Here is a 14068-nt window from a genome sequence, read left to right on the forward strand (position 1 = left end):
AAGGAAATACGTTGGTTTTAGAGTATTTAAAACGAGTTGTCAGATGTGAGGTTGCACCCCACCCTCACTTTCGGGAACCACAGCTTAAACATGGTGCCTTACACCATTGTTTTCCGTCGCCATCTGTCTTGAGTGGAACGAGCAGAACTGTAGTTATCAATATTCACACTGACGCAGAGAAAACAAAAAACGACAGAAGAGGCCGTTCCCTAGCAACGGCTACGCTGTGCATTTCGCCCTCAGGGGAAGCTAATGATAGGCTCCAGGCGAGCATCAAACTAACCAACTTAATATTGTGATACTTAGGCGCTTTCTACTTCTGGATTGGCACACACATGCTGAATCGTCTCTGGATCATCAGTAAGTACGTCACATTAGATATTTGTTTTATCGCCCTGCTGTAAATTAAAGGGCAGTTTTTCAACGGCTGTCAGTTCTGCTTCTAGCTACACTACATCGCCCTAGCAGCACCTACGCACTGCGTTCAGATGTGCTCACCTCCGCCCTGGCGTTGAGCGCCTACAGCGCCGTCGCCTTCGGCCTCTGATGGCAGGAGGGTAGCCGACACATCAAGGCGTGGGTGGGACGCAGCACAACGCGGTGGTGGTGTAACGGTCAGCATGGTTGCTTCCCAAGCAGTTGATCCGGGTTCGATTCCCGGCCACCGCACAAAAGGTACTTTTTTCTTCTACGGGTATTCCACGTAACGAAACGCGATCTTCGAAACTGTGAACTGTCGCGGTACGAATAGTTTTCCTTCGCCCCTCGTCTCAGTCCGTGCTGCCAGGGCGCTAGTCTGCGGCTTTCGTTTCTCAGCATCGTGTGTCTCCATGTGTCGACTTGTCTCGACTTTGCTCGGCTGACGCGAAAGCTGACGCTTGGAAATGGGCATATATGTAGAGGGCAGGCGCGACAAACGACTGGGAGAGACCAAAAAACGACAAACACACGACAGAACCTTTCATTTTATTGTGGCCACAGATTCGCCCCTTAGTGTACCGAGAGGCAAGAGTGGCGTCAGCGTGCGGGACCACATAATTATTGCTAAGCAACAACGAAGCCGAAGGAAAAATGCAAAATGAAAGAAGGCAACAGCACGTCGAGTTCCCAGCCGAGCACGCATCCATGTACTAACCACGGCCAACGATTCCTAACGCCGGTGAACAGACGAGAACCGCTGCACTACGCGCGGTGTGGCCGTTGGCGACAGTATCGCGCAACGTGTAGACACCTTACTTCTTGTGAAGATCGCTTGTTATTTACCTGGCAGTGTGTCGCTGGAGGAAGCATTGTCTTTTAGGGGAGAAAAATGAAATGGCACTTGGTGCGGTCGAATACGTGGCCTTTGTGTTCACAGCACGACGCTCTAACTTACTCAGCTATCGAGCTACGCAATGTGGCACCTCTGCAGTCCAATACCCGATCCACCGTCTCATCCACCTTTATTACTGCCCTGACACTCATTTACGCACATATCTGCTTTCGTTCACGTTTGCTCGCCTGATGCTTGGACCCCAAAAACCACAACCCAAAGATATCGTAAATGCCGTGAGAATAACCAAGACTCAGCAAACAAAAGAATGTTCGGCTACCGGGAATCGATTCCGGGCCTCGTGGCTGAAAGCCATGTCTCCTAACAGCTTTCCATTCTTTCAGGCCGCCAGACAATCAGACTTGCAAGGCAAGCACCATAGTCACTGCCGTTTCTCGTAGTATCTGTGGAACCTGTTCCCGCGTAATTTACTTGTTTTCCCGCATGTACGAAATTGGTAGTTTTGGAATATTTAAAATGCATTGTCAGATGTGGGGTTCGAACCCACGCTCCCCTTCGGGAACCAGAGCTTAAATCTGGCGCCTTAGACCGCTTTTTTTTTTTTTTTTTTTTTTTTTTTTTTTTTGGGCCTCCCTTCTCCCCTTACAGCCCTCCTTGCGCTCTCCATGAATGCCTTCCTTGGCGAGCTTCTTCAGCTATAATCAAATGAAATCAAAGTCACCAGATTCACTGGCATCGTACAACAGTACACAAAAGGAATTCAATTTCTTCGTGATTACAAGGAGCTCATTGCTTCTTCTTTTTGGAATATAAGTGCCAACGAAAATTAGAAAACTTTCGCAAAACCAAGAAGAGAGGAAAAAAAAAAAAAGAGATGTCTCTTCCCTCAAAAAACAAAAAATGAGGAATAAGAAAGAAAAGAAAACTTCAGGTTCTGCAAGCGCCATAGGCGAAATGATAACGAAATATTATTCACTGTTGTCTTGTACCTGGGAACTTCACCATGGAAATGGTGACAGGAATCGCGGATTTACTTTAGAATCACCCAATTCCCTGTTTCTCAAACAGGATTGTTAACATATTGCCAAAATCCCTCTTAATGTGTGGGAACTGGTTTCTTCGCCAATATGCCGTTGCCATATAAGCAGTAAAGGCAGTAATATTGTCTTCTCCGTGTTGCGTTATGACGTAATTGACAAAATGTCCCAGCATCCACATAACAGTATTGTTTTTCGTTTTGGGGTAAAACCGTGTATCAGGCCACAGGAGGATATCAGTTGTATAAAGACTTTCAGTGCTACGTGTGAGCAGCGCCAATCGTTTCCGCACCCAATGCCAGTTGAACTGATGTCCACAGCAAGTAAACCTGTGCCTCAGAGTGTCTACTAATCCACATTTGAGGCAGTTGTCAGTAGCACTTAAGCCAATGCGGTTGAGTTTTTCGTTGGTTGGAATAAGATTGTGGACAACTTTATACCAGGCGGAAAGCACATCGGAAGAATGAATTTTGAGAGTAATATTGGTCCACACTGCCGTCCAGACGATTCTTGGGTAGTGCATTTCAATTGTATTTGGAGCTTCGTACTTCTGCCACTGAGCAATTAAGAACACTGTCGTGAGACAAGGACTTGTGGAAACACTGTCACCTAAGTAACTCATTTCGAGGTAATAAACACCGACATGTTGCAATTGAAAGTTTAGTTTCCCGATGTCAATTGGCGGTTTCATACATTTAGGGCGAACAATGCGAAACAGCTTCGATGTGATAGTATGGGGCATCGTGGTAATTATCACAGTTGTTCGTTTTATATAGAGTGCTGTCGCCTTTCGACGGATATCATTGAGTTGCAGGCCCCCAGCTTGCACTGACTTAGACAGTGTGGTATAGGTTAACTTAAAAATATGACCGAGCCACACAAACCTACTGGACAAACGCATGATCTTATGGGCTTGCATTTTGGGAAGAGGGAACACCTGAGCGACATAATAAGCTTTACAGAGTATGTATGTATTCAAAATCCTGATCTTCTGGAGGATATTTGTCGATCGCCAGGTGTTTTCCACTATAGCTCCCTGTATTCGATTGGCAGTAAGTTTCCAGTTTTTAGCTGCCATACGTAAAGGACACCTATCGATGATGATTCCCAGAGCAACATGTTGTTCGACGATCTGTGCCCACGGTATAGCAAGAGATTCGAAGCCCCGTAAGCTTAGAACCTTACATTTACCCTCACTGAGTTTCGCTCCAGACGCAGTGCTGTAAGTATCAATCTCAGCCCGCAATTGGGCCACTTCAGACTCATGACGTAGGATAACAGCAACATCATCGGCGTAAGCCCTCACAGTAAGATTGCTCCCTAAGACAGAAAGGCCACTTAATGTGAGACACAATCTCTTCAGAAATGGCTCGAGCGACAAAACAAAGAGCGACATCGACAACGGACTGCCTTGCGGTACACCGCGTCGTATGCTAACAGCTTGTGTCAGCTGACCGTTAACTGTGATCCTAGCAGTAATGCCGGTTATCATATTCCGAATGACTGCCACAGCTCGTTCTTCGAGTCCAATTCGTTGCAGGATGCGTTCTAAATAGTGATGACTAACGCGGTCAAAAGCTTTGCAAAAGTCAAGAAAAAGGAAAGCACATTTGATGTTGGTTACGGCCGCTACTGAAATAACGTCTCTGTACTCCGCAACCGGAGTCATAATGGATCTCCCTGGAAGGCAAGACTGGTGTGAATGAATAACTTTCCCAAGGATGGGGGTCAGTCTGCTATTAATCGCTCGGGCAATCGTTTTATAATCAAAGTTCAACAATGTGATTGGACGGAGATTATCAACTCGCTTGTGACCAGTTCTCTTCGGGACTAAAACAATTCTACCCACCTTGAACTCGGCAGGAAGAGGACCACCACTCATGACTTCATTAACAATTTCAGTAAAAGTACCACCAAGGACATTCCAGAATTTGATATAAAATTCCTTGGGCAAACCATCAGGACCAGGCGATTTAAAGGAAGGCGAGTCAGAGATCAAGGCTAAAACTTCCTCGGGAGTGAAATCCGATAAAAAGTCGACATTGTCAGCAGGATTAATCGCCCTATCAAAAACATTGACCACTGCACTGACAGCAGGTTCATTGACAATTTCACTGGAATACAGTCGTTGGAAATGTTGGTGAATTTCACTAATAATGGCCGCTTGAGTAGAGAGTAATTCCCCATTATCTCTTTCCAAAACATCAATGAAAGCCCGGCGGCGACGTGATAAATGCTTGAATAAATGGTACATAGATGTCATTTCGTCGGCTAAAACAGATTTAGGTTTGGATTTAACTTTCAGACCTTCCAATTGTTGACGCTTCAAGCTGACAAGTTTAGCCTTGACACGTTGAATTGACGGAAAGTTAGTGTTGGTCGCAGTGGATGAATCATACAGTTGTCGCAGCACAGTGTAGTAAAACTCAAAGGTCCTCTTGAAGGCGCGTGCTTTCTGAGCACTATAATAAATGAGACTTTTTCGAAGCTTTGGTTTGGCAACAGTGGTCCACCACATCGCTTTAGTCGGATAAAAAGTGATGGAACGCAAACAAGTTTCCCACACATGCCTGATAACGTCAAATAACTCAGCGTCCGCCAGATGCGATATGTTTAACATCCACGGGGAACGAAATAATTTGGTAGGCTGTCGATTTAAGTGAACCGTTGCCGTAAAAGCGCAATGGTCGGTAAAACTAGCCGGGATTACGTCAACCGCTAGGAGTCTGTCACTGATACAGTCCGATAGATAAATCCTATCCAGACGGCTGCATGAAGTAACGGTGAAAAAAGTGAATTTAACTAAAGTAGGATACTTCAGTTCCCAAGCATCTTTCAGCTTAATATTCTTAACGAGCTCGTGCAGTTCTTTACAGTAATTAAAATTAGGGGACTGATCGCTTTTACGTAGAACACAGTTGAAGTCACCTCCTATGATCAGGTTTTGAGGACTGCTCCTCAACAGATATGTAACATCCTCCTTATAAAAACGTGACCGTTCGAATTTGTTGCTGTTGCCTGATGGGGCATATAAATTAACAAGGGTTACATCAAAAATTTTACAGCTCACTCCTCGACCGGAATCTAAAAACTCGATCTCCCCAACTGGAATACCTTCCCGTAATAAAAGTGCGGTACCTGTACTTTCCTCAGGAGCAACGTTTGATATGGTTTTAAAACCAGAGATGAAGAGATTGAAAACAGTAACTTCCTGCAACAACACAATATCAGCGTCAGATTCGTATAGAAACTGCTGTAGGGCCGCAATTTTGAGATCAGATCGAATCTTATTTATGTTCAGGGAGACGAATTTGTACGCTTGTGCCATTATTACAGTGAGGTACGTAAAGGGTCACTAAACAACACTGGTCGAATTACAATGTCAGAGAAACTTCGGAATGGGCTGCATTGTCGGGAGGATCACGAACAGTCACTTGTGTGTCGTTGGGTTTGTTTTTCTTCCGTACTGCGTTGACGTTCGGTTGAACTTTGGTCCTACTACGTGCTCTGCTAGGGAACACATCGGCAGACGGAGGTGTGGGAGGGTCCTGAGTGACTTCGCAATCCATAACGTGATGTGACGCCTCAGCCATCTGATCTGCAGAAAGAACTGACTCAGAAGGTGGACAAGTTTGTTTGTTGTCACTAGCACGAACTTCGTGTTTGTTGGTAGACGGACTTTGACGTCCTTCAGTTTGTACACAAGTACTGCCTTCCTCGTTATGCTTATCGGAAGCACGCGCTTGTTGGGAGTCGGCCTGTGGTGACGTCGCGACTTCAGGCGGCGTGCTCGGCTGTTGTGGTGCCAAAGCTGCCTGTACGTCACTCGGAATGACGTCAATAGCCGCAGCGTCGACAGCTGCGTGCGACGGTTCAGAAAAACTTGAGTCAGTAACCGTAACCGGCATCTCTTGTGGGACGTCGAGTTCTAATTCCTGGAGAGCCTCGTCCGGACTATCATCATCACACGTTCTTCGCCGTTTGTGGCTCAGCAGCTGCACGTCAGATTTGGAGGAAGGCGTATCTGTAACCGGTTTTGAAGGAAAGGGTGGAAAGTCGGCAACAGGCAAACCAGGCTCCGGGGGCAATATTTCACTATCACGAGGGCGTTCGATGTCCGTGATTGGTGCCTCCCTAACAAGATCGGCCAATGTCAACTTTTTACGCTGTTCCAAAGTATTTTTGAGAACAAATACACGTTTAGGGCAGTTCGTACGCAAGTGGCCAGTTTCATTACAAATAAAGCATGTGCCTGGTTGCCCACTGTACGTGACATGAACTTTATACCCACAAACAATAAGATGGGAGGGGATATCTTGCTTGACGTGCATTTCGACTGACCGGACGCCACTAAAACACTGTAACCGATGTTGACTAGACCAACGTTCGTTACGGATTTGCTTGACCTCCCCATACTTCGTCAAAATCTCACGTAAATAACAGTTTTCAACTTCCGGCGGCAGGTTGTGCACACGGACATTTTTGTATTCTACATCAGCATTGGATATGAGAACAGTACTCACCGAGGCGTCACGATGACGGAACTCAGCTCGGCTACCATGTTTCAACAGAATCCTCTCCAGTAACACAGGGTTTAACAACTTGACGAAGAAACAGTAGAGATCTGTGTCGTAATAGGCAGTATGAACCTGGTCAGACGTAATACCAATTACATCCACTATGAAATCGTGAACTTCCATGGAACTCGGTTGAACATGACGTGTAGACTTGTCAAATTCGAAACACAGAGTACATTTCCTTGGGAACAACCTGGACGACATATCCACTTATTAAACGGTCGAGACCGCTAACACAAAACGTCACAAAACACTAAAAGTGAACTGACGCAAGCACAATACAGCAAATCTAGCAAACAACGTAAACAAAGAAAGTAGTCACGGCTTGCACACGCTATTGCGGAGCGAAGGCACAACACGTGCGACCTGCACGGCGTCGCAAGCGGAACTGCTCGCTCGGCCAATCTGACGCGTGGGCGCCAAATCTCTTCCACCGTCGTTTCTCGGTATATCTCCAGAGCCTGACTGCGAAATTAGCGTGTTTTTTTCTTGTGTGAAGGAAATACGTTGGTTTTAGAGTATTTAAAACGAGTTGTCAGATGTGAGGTTGCACCCCACCCTCACTTTCGGGAACCACAGCTTAAACATGGTGCCTTACACCATTGTTTTCCGTCGCCATCTGTCTTGAGTGGAACGAGCAGAACTGTAGTTATCAATATTCACACTGACGCAGAGAAAACAAAAAACGACAGAAGAGGCCGTTCCCTAGCAACGGCTACGCTGTGCATTTCGCCCTCAGGGGAAGCTAATGATAGGCTCCAGGCGAGCATCAAACTAACCAACTTAATATTGTGATACTTAGGCGCTTTCTACTTCTGGATTGGCACACACATGCTGAATCGTCTCTGGATCATCAGTAAGTACGTCACATTAGATATTTGTTTTATCGCCCTGCTGTAAATTAAAGGGCAGTTTTTCAACGGCTGTCAGTTCTGCTTCTAGCTACGCTACATCGCCCTAGCAGCACCTACGCACTGCGTTCAGATGTGCTCACCTCCGCCCTGGCGTTGAGCGCCTACAGCGCCGTCGCCTTCGGCCTCTGATGGCAGGAGGGTAGCCGACACATCAAGGCGTGGGTGGGACGCAGCACAACGCGGTGGTGGTGTAACGGTCAGCATGGTTGCTTCCCAAGCAGTTGATCCGGGTTCGATTCCCGGCCACCGCACAAAAGGTACTTTTTTCTTCTACGGGTATTCCACGTAACGAAACGCGATCTTCGAAACTGTGAACTGTCGCGGTACGAATAGTTTTCCTTCGCCCCTCGTCTCAGTCCGTGCTGCCAGGGCGCTAGTCTGCGGCTTTCGTTTCTCAGCATCGTGTGTCTCCATGTGTCGACTTGTCTCGACTTTGCTCGGCTGACGCGAAAGCTGACGCTTGGAAATGGGCATATATGTAGAGGGCAGGCGCGACAAACGACTGGGAGAGACCAAAAAACGACAAACACACGACAGAACCTTTCATTTTATTGTGGCCACAGATTCGCCCCTTAGTGTACCGAGAGGCAAGAGTGGCGTCAGCGTGCGGGACCGCATAATTATTGCTAAGCAACAACGAAGCCGAAGGAAAAATGCAAAATGAAAGAAGGCAACAGCACGTCGAGTTCCCAGCCGAGCACGCATCCATGTACTAACCACGGCCAACGATTCCTAACGCCGGTGAACAGACGAGAACCGCTGCACTACGCGCGGTGTGGCCGTTGGCGACAGTATCGCGCAACGTGTAGACACCTTACTTCTTGTGAAGATCGCTTGTTATTTACCTGGCAGTGTGTCGCTGGAGGAAGCATTGTCTTTTAGGGGAGAAAAATGAAATGGCACTTGGTGCGGTCGAATACGTGGCCTTTGTGTTCACAGCACGACGCTCTAACTTACTCAGCTATCGAGCTACACAATGTGGCACGTCTGCAGTCCAATACCCGATCCACCGTCTCATCCACCTTTATTACTGCCCTGACACTCATTTACGCACATATCTGCTTTCGTTCACGTTTGCTCACCTGATGCTTGGACCCCAAAAACCACAACCCAAAGATATCGTAAATGCCGTGAGAATAACCAAGACTCAGCAAACAAAAGAATGTTCGGCTACCGGGAATCGATTCCGGGCCTCGTGGCTGAAAGCCATGTCTCCTAACAGCTTTCCATTCTTTCAGGCCGCCAGACAATCAGACTTGCAAGGCAAGCACCATAGTCACTGCCGTTTCTCGTAGTATCTGTGGAACCTGTTCCCGCGTAATTTACTTGTTTTCCCGCATGTACGAAATTGGTAGTTTTGGAATATTTAAAATGCATTGTCAGATGTGGGGTTCGAACCCACGCTCCCCTTCGGGAACCAGAGCTTAAATCTGGCGCCTTAGACCGCTCGGCCAATCTGACGCGTGGGCGCCAAATCTCTTTCACCGTCGTTTCTCGGTATATCTCCAGAGCCTGACTGCGAAATTAGCGTGTTTTTTTCTTGTGTGAAGGAAATACGTTGGTTTTAGAGTATTTAAAACGAGTTGTCAGATGTGAGGTTGCACCCCACCCTCACTTTCGGGAACCACAGCTTAAACATGGTGCCTTACACCATTGTTTTCCGTCGCCATCTGTCTTGAGTGGAACGAGCAGAACTGTAGTTATCAATATTCACACTGACGCAGAGAAAACAAAAAACGACAGAAGAGGCCGTTCCCTAGCAACGGCTACGCTGTGCATTTCGCCCTCAGGGGAAGCTAATGATAGGCTCCAGGCGAGCATCAAACTAACCAACTTAATATTGTGATACTTAGGCGCTTTCTACTTCTGGATTGGCACACACATGCTGAATCGTCTCTGGATCATCAGTAAGTACGTCACATTAGATATTTGTTTTATCGCCCTGCTGTAAATTAAAGGGCAGTTTTTCAACGGCTGTCAGTTCTGCTTCTAGCTACGCTACATCGCCCTAGCAGCACCTACGCACTGCGTTCAGATGTGCTCACCTCCGCCCTGGCGTTGAGCGCCTACAGCGCCGTCGCCTTCGGCCTCTGATGGCAGGAGGGTAGCCGACACATCAAGGCGTGGGTGGGACGCAGCACAACGCGGTGGTGGTGTAACGGTCAGCATGGTTGCTTCCCAAGCAGTTGATCCGGGTTCGATTCCCGGCCACCGCACAAAAGGTACTTTTTTCTTCTACGGGTATTCCACGTAACGAAACGCGATCTTCGAAACTGTGAACTGTCGCGGTACGAATAGTTTTCCTTCGCCCCTCGTCTCAGTCCGTGCTGCCAAGGCGCTAGTCTGCGGCTTTCGTTTCTCAGCATCGTGTGTCTCCATGTGTCGACTTGTCTCGACTTTGCTCGGCTGACGCGAAAGCTGACGCTTGGAAATGGGCATATATGTAGAGGGCAGGCGCGACAAACGACTGGGAGAGACCAAAAAACGACAAACACACGACAGAACCTTTCATTTTATTGTGGCCACAGATTCGCCCCTTAGTGTACCGAGAGGCAAGAGTGGCGTCAGCGTGCGGGACCGCATAATTATTGCTAAGCAACAACGAAGCCGAAGGAAAAATGCAAAATGAAAGAAGGCAACAGCACGTCGAGTTCCCAGCCGAGCACGCATCCATGTACTAACCACGGCCAACGATTCCTAACGCCGGTGAACAGACGAGAACCGCTGCACTACGCGCGGTGTGGCCGTTGGCGACAGTATCGCGCAACGTGTAGACACCTTACTTCTTGTGAAGATCGCTTGTTATTTACCTGGCAGTGTGTCGCTGGAGGAAGCATTGTCTTTTAGGGGAGAAAAATGAAATGGCACTTGGTGCGGTCGAATACGTGGCCTTTGTGTTCACAGCACGACGCTCTAACTTACTCAGCTATCGAGCTACGCAATGTGGCACGTCTGCAGTCCAATACCCGATCCACCGTCTCATCCACCTTTATTACTGCCCTGACACTCATTTACGCACATATCTGCTTTCGTTCACGTTTGCTCGCCTGATGCTTGGACCCCAAAAACCACAACCCAAAGATATCGTAAATGCCGTGAGAATAACCAAGACTCAGCAAACAAAAGAATGTTCGGCTACCGGGAATCGATTCCGGGCCTCGTGGCTGAAAGCCATGTCTCCTAACAGCTTTCCATTCTTTCAGGCCGCCAGACAATCAGACTTGCAAGGCAAGCACCATAGTCACTGCCGTTTCTCGTAGTATCTGTGGAACCTGTTCCCGCGTAATTTACTTGTTTTCCCGCATGTACGAAATTGGTAGTTTTGGAATATTTAAAATGCATTGTCAGATGTGGGGTTCGAACCCACGCTCCCCTTCGGGAACCAGAGCTTAAATCTGGCACCTTAGACCGCTCGGCCAATCTGACGCGTGGGCGCCAAATCTCTTCCACCGTCGTTTCTCGGTATATCTCCAGAGCCTGACTGCGAAATTAGCGTGTTTTTTTCTTGTGTGAAGGAAATACGTTGGTTTTAGAGTATTTAAAACGAGTTGTCAGATGTGAGGTTGCACCCCACCCTCACTTTCGGGAACCACAGCTTAAACATGGTGCCTTACACCATTGTTTTCCGTCGCCATCTGTCTTGAGTGGAACGAGCAGAACTGTAGTTATCAATATTCACACTGACGCAGAGAAAACAAAAAACGACAGAAGAGGCCGTTCCCTAGCAACGGCTACGCTGTGCATTTCGCCCTCAGGGGAAGCTAATGATAGGCTCCAGGCGAGCATCAAACTAACCAACTTAATATTGTGATACTTAGGCGCTTTCTACTTCTGGATTGGCACACACATGCTGAATCGTCTCTGGATCATCAGTAAGTACGTCACATTAGATATTTGTTTTATCGCCCTGCTGTAAATTAAAGGGCAGTTTTTCAACGGCTGTCAGTTCTGCTTCTAGCTACGCTACATCGCCCTAGCAGCACCTACGCACTGCGTTCAGATGTGCTCACCTCCGCCCTGGCGTTGAGCGCCTACAGCGCCGTCGCCTTCGGCCTCTGATGGCAGGAGGGTAGCCGACACATCAAGGCGTGGGTGGGACGCAGCACAACGCGGTGGTGGTGTAACGGTCAGCATGGTTGCTTCCCAAGCAGTTGATCCGGGTTCGATTCCCGGCCACCGCACGAAAGGTACTTTTTTCTTCTACGGGTATTCCACGTAACGAAACGCGATCTTCGAAACTGTGAACTGTCGCGGTACGAATAGTTTTCCTTCGCCCCTCGTCTCAGTCCGTGCTGCCAGGGCGCTAGTCTGCGGCTTTCGTTTCTCAGCATCGTGTGTCTCCATGTGTCGACTTGTCTCGACTTTGCTCGGCTGACGCGAAAGCTGACGCTTGGAAATGGGCATATATGTAGAGGGCAGGCGCGACAAACGACTGGGAGAGACCAAAAAACGACAAACACACGACAGAACCTTTCATTTTATTGTGGCCACAGATTCGCCCCTTAGTGTACCGAGAGGCAAGAGTGGCGTCAGCGTGCGGGACCGCATAATTATTGCTAAGCAACAACGAAGCCGAAGGAAAAATGCAAAATGAAAGAAGGCAACAGCACGTCGAGTTCCCAGCCGAGCACGCATCCATGTACTAACCACGGCCAACGATTCCTAACGCCGGTGAACAGACGAGAACCGCTGCACTACGCGCGGTGTGGCCGTTGGCGACAGTATCGCGCAACGTGTAGACACCTTACTTCTTGTGAAGATCGCTTGTTATTTACCTGGCAGTGTGTCGCTGGAGGAAGCATTGTCTTTTAGGGGAGAAAAATGAAATGGCACTTGGTGCGGTCGAATACGTGGCCTTTGTGTTCACAGCACGACGCTCTAACTTACTCAGCTATCGAGCTACGCAATGTGGCACGTCTGCAGTCCAATACCCGATCCACCGTCTCATCCACCTTTATTACTGCCCTGACACTCATTTACGCACATATCTGCTTTCGTTCACGTTTGCTCGCCTGATGCTTGGACCTCAAAAACCACAACCCAAAGATATCGTAAATGCCGTGAGAGTAACCAAGACTCAGCAAACAAAAGAATGTTCGGCTACCGGGAATCGATTCCGGGCCTCGTGGCTGAAAGCCATGTCTCCTAACAGCTTTCCATTCTTTCAGGCCGCCAGACAATCAGACTTGCAAGGCAAGCACCATAGTCACTGCCGTTTCTCGTAGTATCTGTGGAACCTGTTCCCGCGTAATTTACTTGTTTTCCCGCATGTACGAAATTGGTAGTTTTGGAATATTTAAAATGCATTGTCAGATGTGGGGTTCGAACCCACGCTCCCCTTCGGGAACCAGAGCTTAAATCTGGCGCCTTAGACCGCTCGGCCAATCTGACGCGTGGGCGCCAAATCTCTTCCACCGTCGTTTCTCGGTATATCTCCAGAGCCTGACTGCGAAATTAGCGTGTTTTTTTCTTGTGTGAAGGAAATACGTTGGTTTTAGAGTATTTAAAACGAGTTGTCAGATGTGAGGTTGCACCCCACCCTCACTTTCGGGAACCACAGCTTAAACATGGTGCCTTACACCATTGTTTTCCGTCGCCATCTGTCTTGAGTGGAACGAGCAGAACTGTAGTTATCAATATTCACACTGACGCAGAGAAAACAAAAAACGACAGAAGAGGCCGTTCCCTAGCAACGGCTACGCTGTGCATTTCGCCCTCAGGGGAAGCTAATGATAGGCTCCAGGCGAGCATCAAACTAACCAACTTAATATTGTGATACTTAGGCGCTTTCTACTTCTGGATTGGCACACACATGCTGAATCGTCTCTGGATCATCAGTAAGTACGTCACATTAGATATTTGTTTTATCGCCCTGCTGTAAATTAAAGGGCAGTTTTTCAACGGCTGTCAGTTCTGCTTCTAGCTACGCTACATCGCCCTAGCAGCACCTACGCACTGCGTTCAGATGTGCTCACCTCCGCCCTGGCGTTGAGCGCCTACAGCGCCGTCGCCTTCGGCCTCTGATGGCAGGAGGGTAGCCGACACATCAAGGCGTGGGTGGGACGCAGCACAACGCGGTGGTGGTGTAACGGTCAGCATGGTTGCTTCCCAAGCAGTTGATCCGGGTTCGATTCCCGGCCACCGCACAAAAGGTACTTTTTTCTTCTACGGGTATTCCACGTAACGAAACGCGATCTTCGAAACTGTGAACTGTCGCGGTACGAATAGTTTTCCTTCGCCCCTCGTCTCAGTCCGTGCTGCCAGGGC

At 48.1% G+C, this 14068-nt stretch overlaps 8 non-coding genes across 8 annotated transcripts; 5 read left to right on the forward strand and 3 right to left on the reverse strand.

Annotated features, from left to right (window-relative positions):
* Positions 1 to 597: 597 nt before the first annotated feature.
* Positions 598 to 669, forward strand: Trnag-ccc. The gene has a single exon. It is a non-coding gene; the product is annotated as a tRNA-Gly (tRNA).
* Positions 670 to 7980: 7311 nt separating this feature from the next.
* Trnag-ccc lies at positions 7981 to 8052 on the forward strand. Its single transcript has one exon. It is a non-coding gene; the product is annotated as a tRNA-Gly (tRNA).
* A 1126-nt stretch (positions 8053 to 9178) lies between these two features.
* On the reverse strand, positions 9179 to 9262 carry Trnal-uaa. Its single transcript has one exon. It is a non-coding gene; the product is annotated as a tRNA-Leu (tRNA).
* Positions 9263 to 9945: 683 nt separating this feature from the next.
* Trnag-ccc lies at positions 9946 to 10017 on the forward strand. Its single transcript has one exon. It is a non-coding gene; the product is annotated as a tRNA-Gly (tRNA).
* A 1126-nt stretch (positions 10018 to 11143) lies between these two features.
* On the reverse strand, positions 11144 to 11227 carry Trnal-uaa. The gene has a single exon. It is a non-coding gene; the product is annotated as a tRNA-Leu (tRNA).
* A 683-nt stretch (positions 11228 to 11910) lies between these two features.
* Trnag-ccc lies at positions 11911 to 11982 on the forward strand. Its single transcript has one exon. It is a non-coding gene; the product is annotated as a tRNA-Gly (tRNA).
* A 1126-nt stretch (positions 11983 to 13108) lies between these two features.
* On the reverse strand, positions 13109 to 13192 carry Trnal-uaa. The gene has a single exon. It is a non-coding gene; the product is annotated as a tRNA-Leu (tRNA).
* A 683-nt stretch (positions 13193 to 13875) lies between these two features.
* Trnag-ccc lies at positions 13876 to 13947 on the forward strand. Its single transcript has one exon. It is a non-coding gene; the product is annotated as a tRNA-Gly (tRNA).
* The last annotated feature ends 121 nt before the right edge of the window (positions 13948 to 14068 follow it).

The sequence above is a fragment of the Schistocerca piceifrons genome, chromosome 2 (assembly GCF_021461385.2).
Source record: "Schistocerca piceifrons isolate TAMUIC-IGC-003096 chromosome 2, iqSchPice1.1, whole genome shotgun sequence".
Classification (NCBI taxonomy): Eukaryota; Metazoa; Arthropoda; class Insecta; order Orthoptera; family Acrididae; genus Schistocerca; species Schistocerca piceifrons.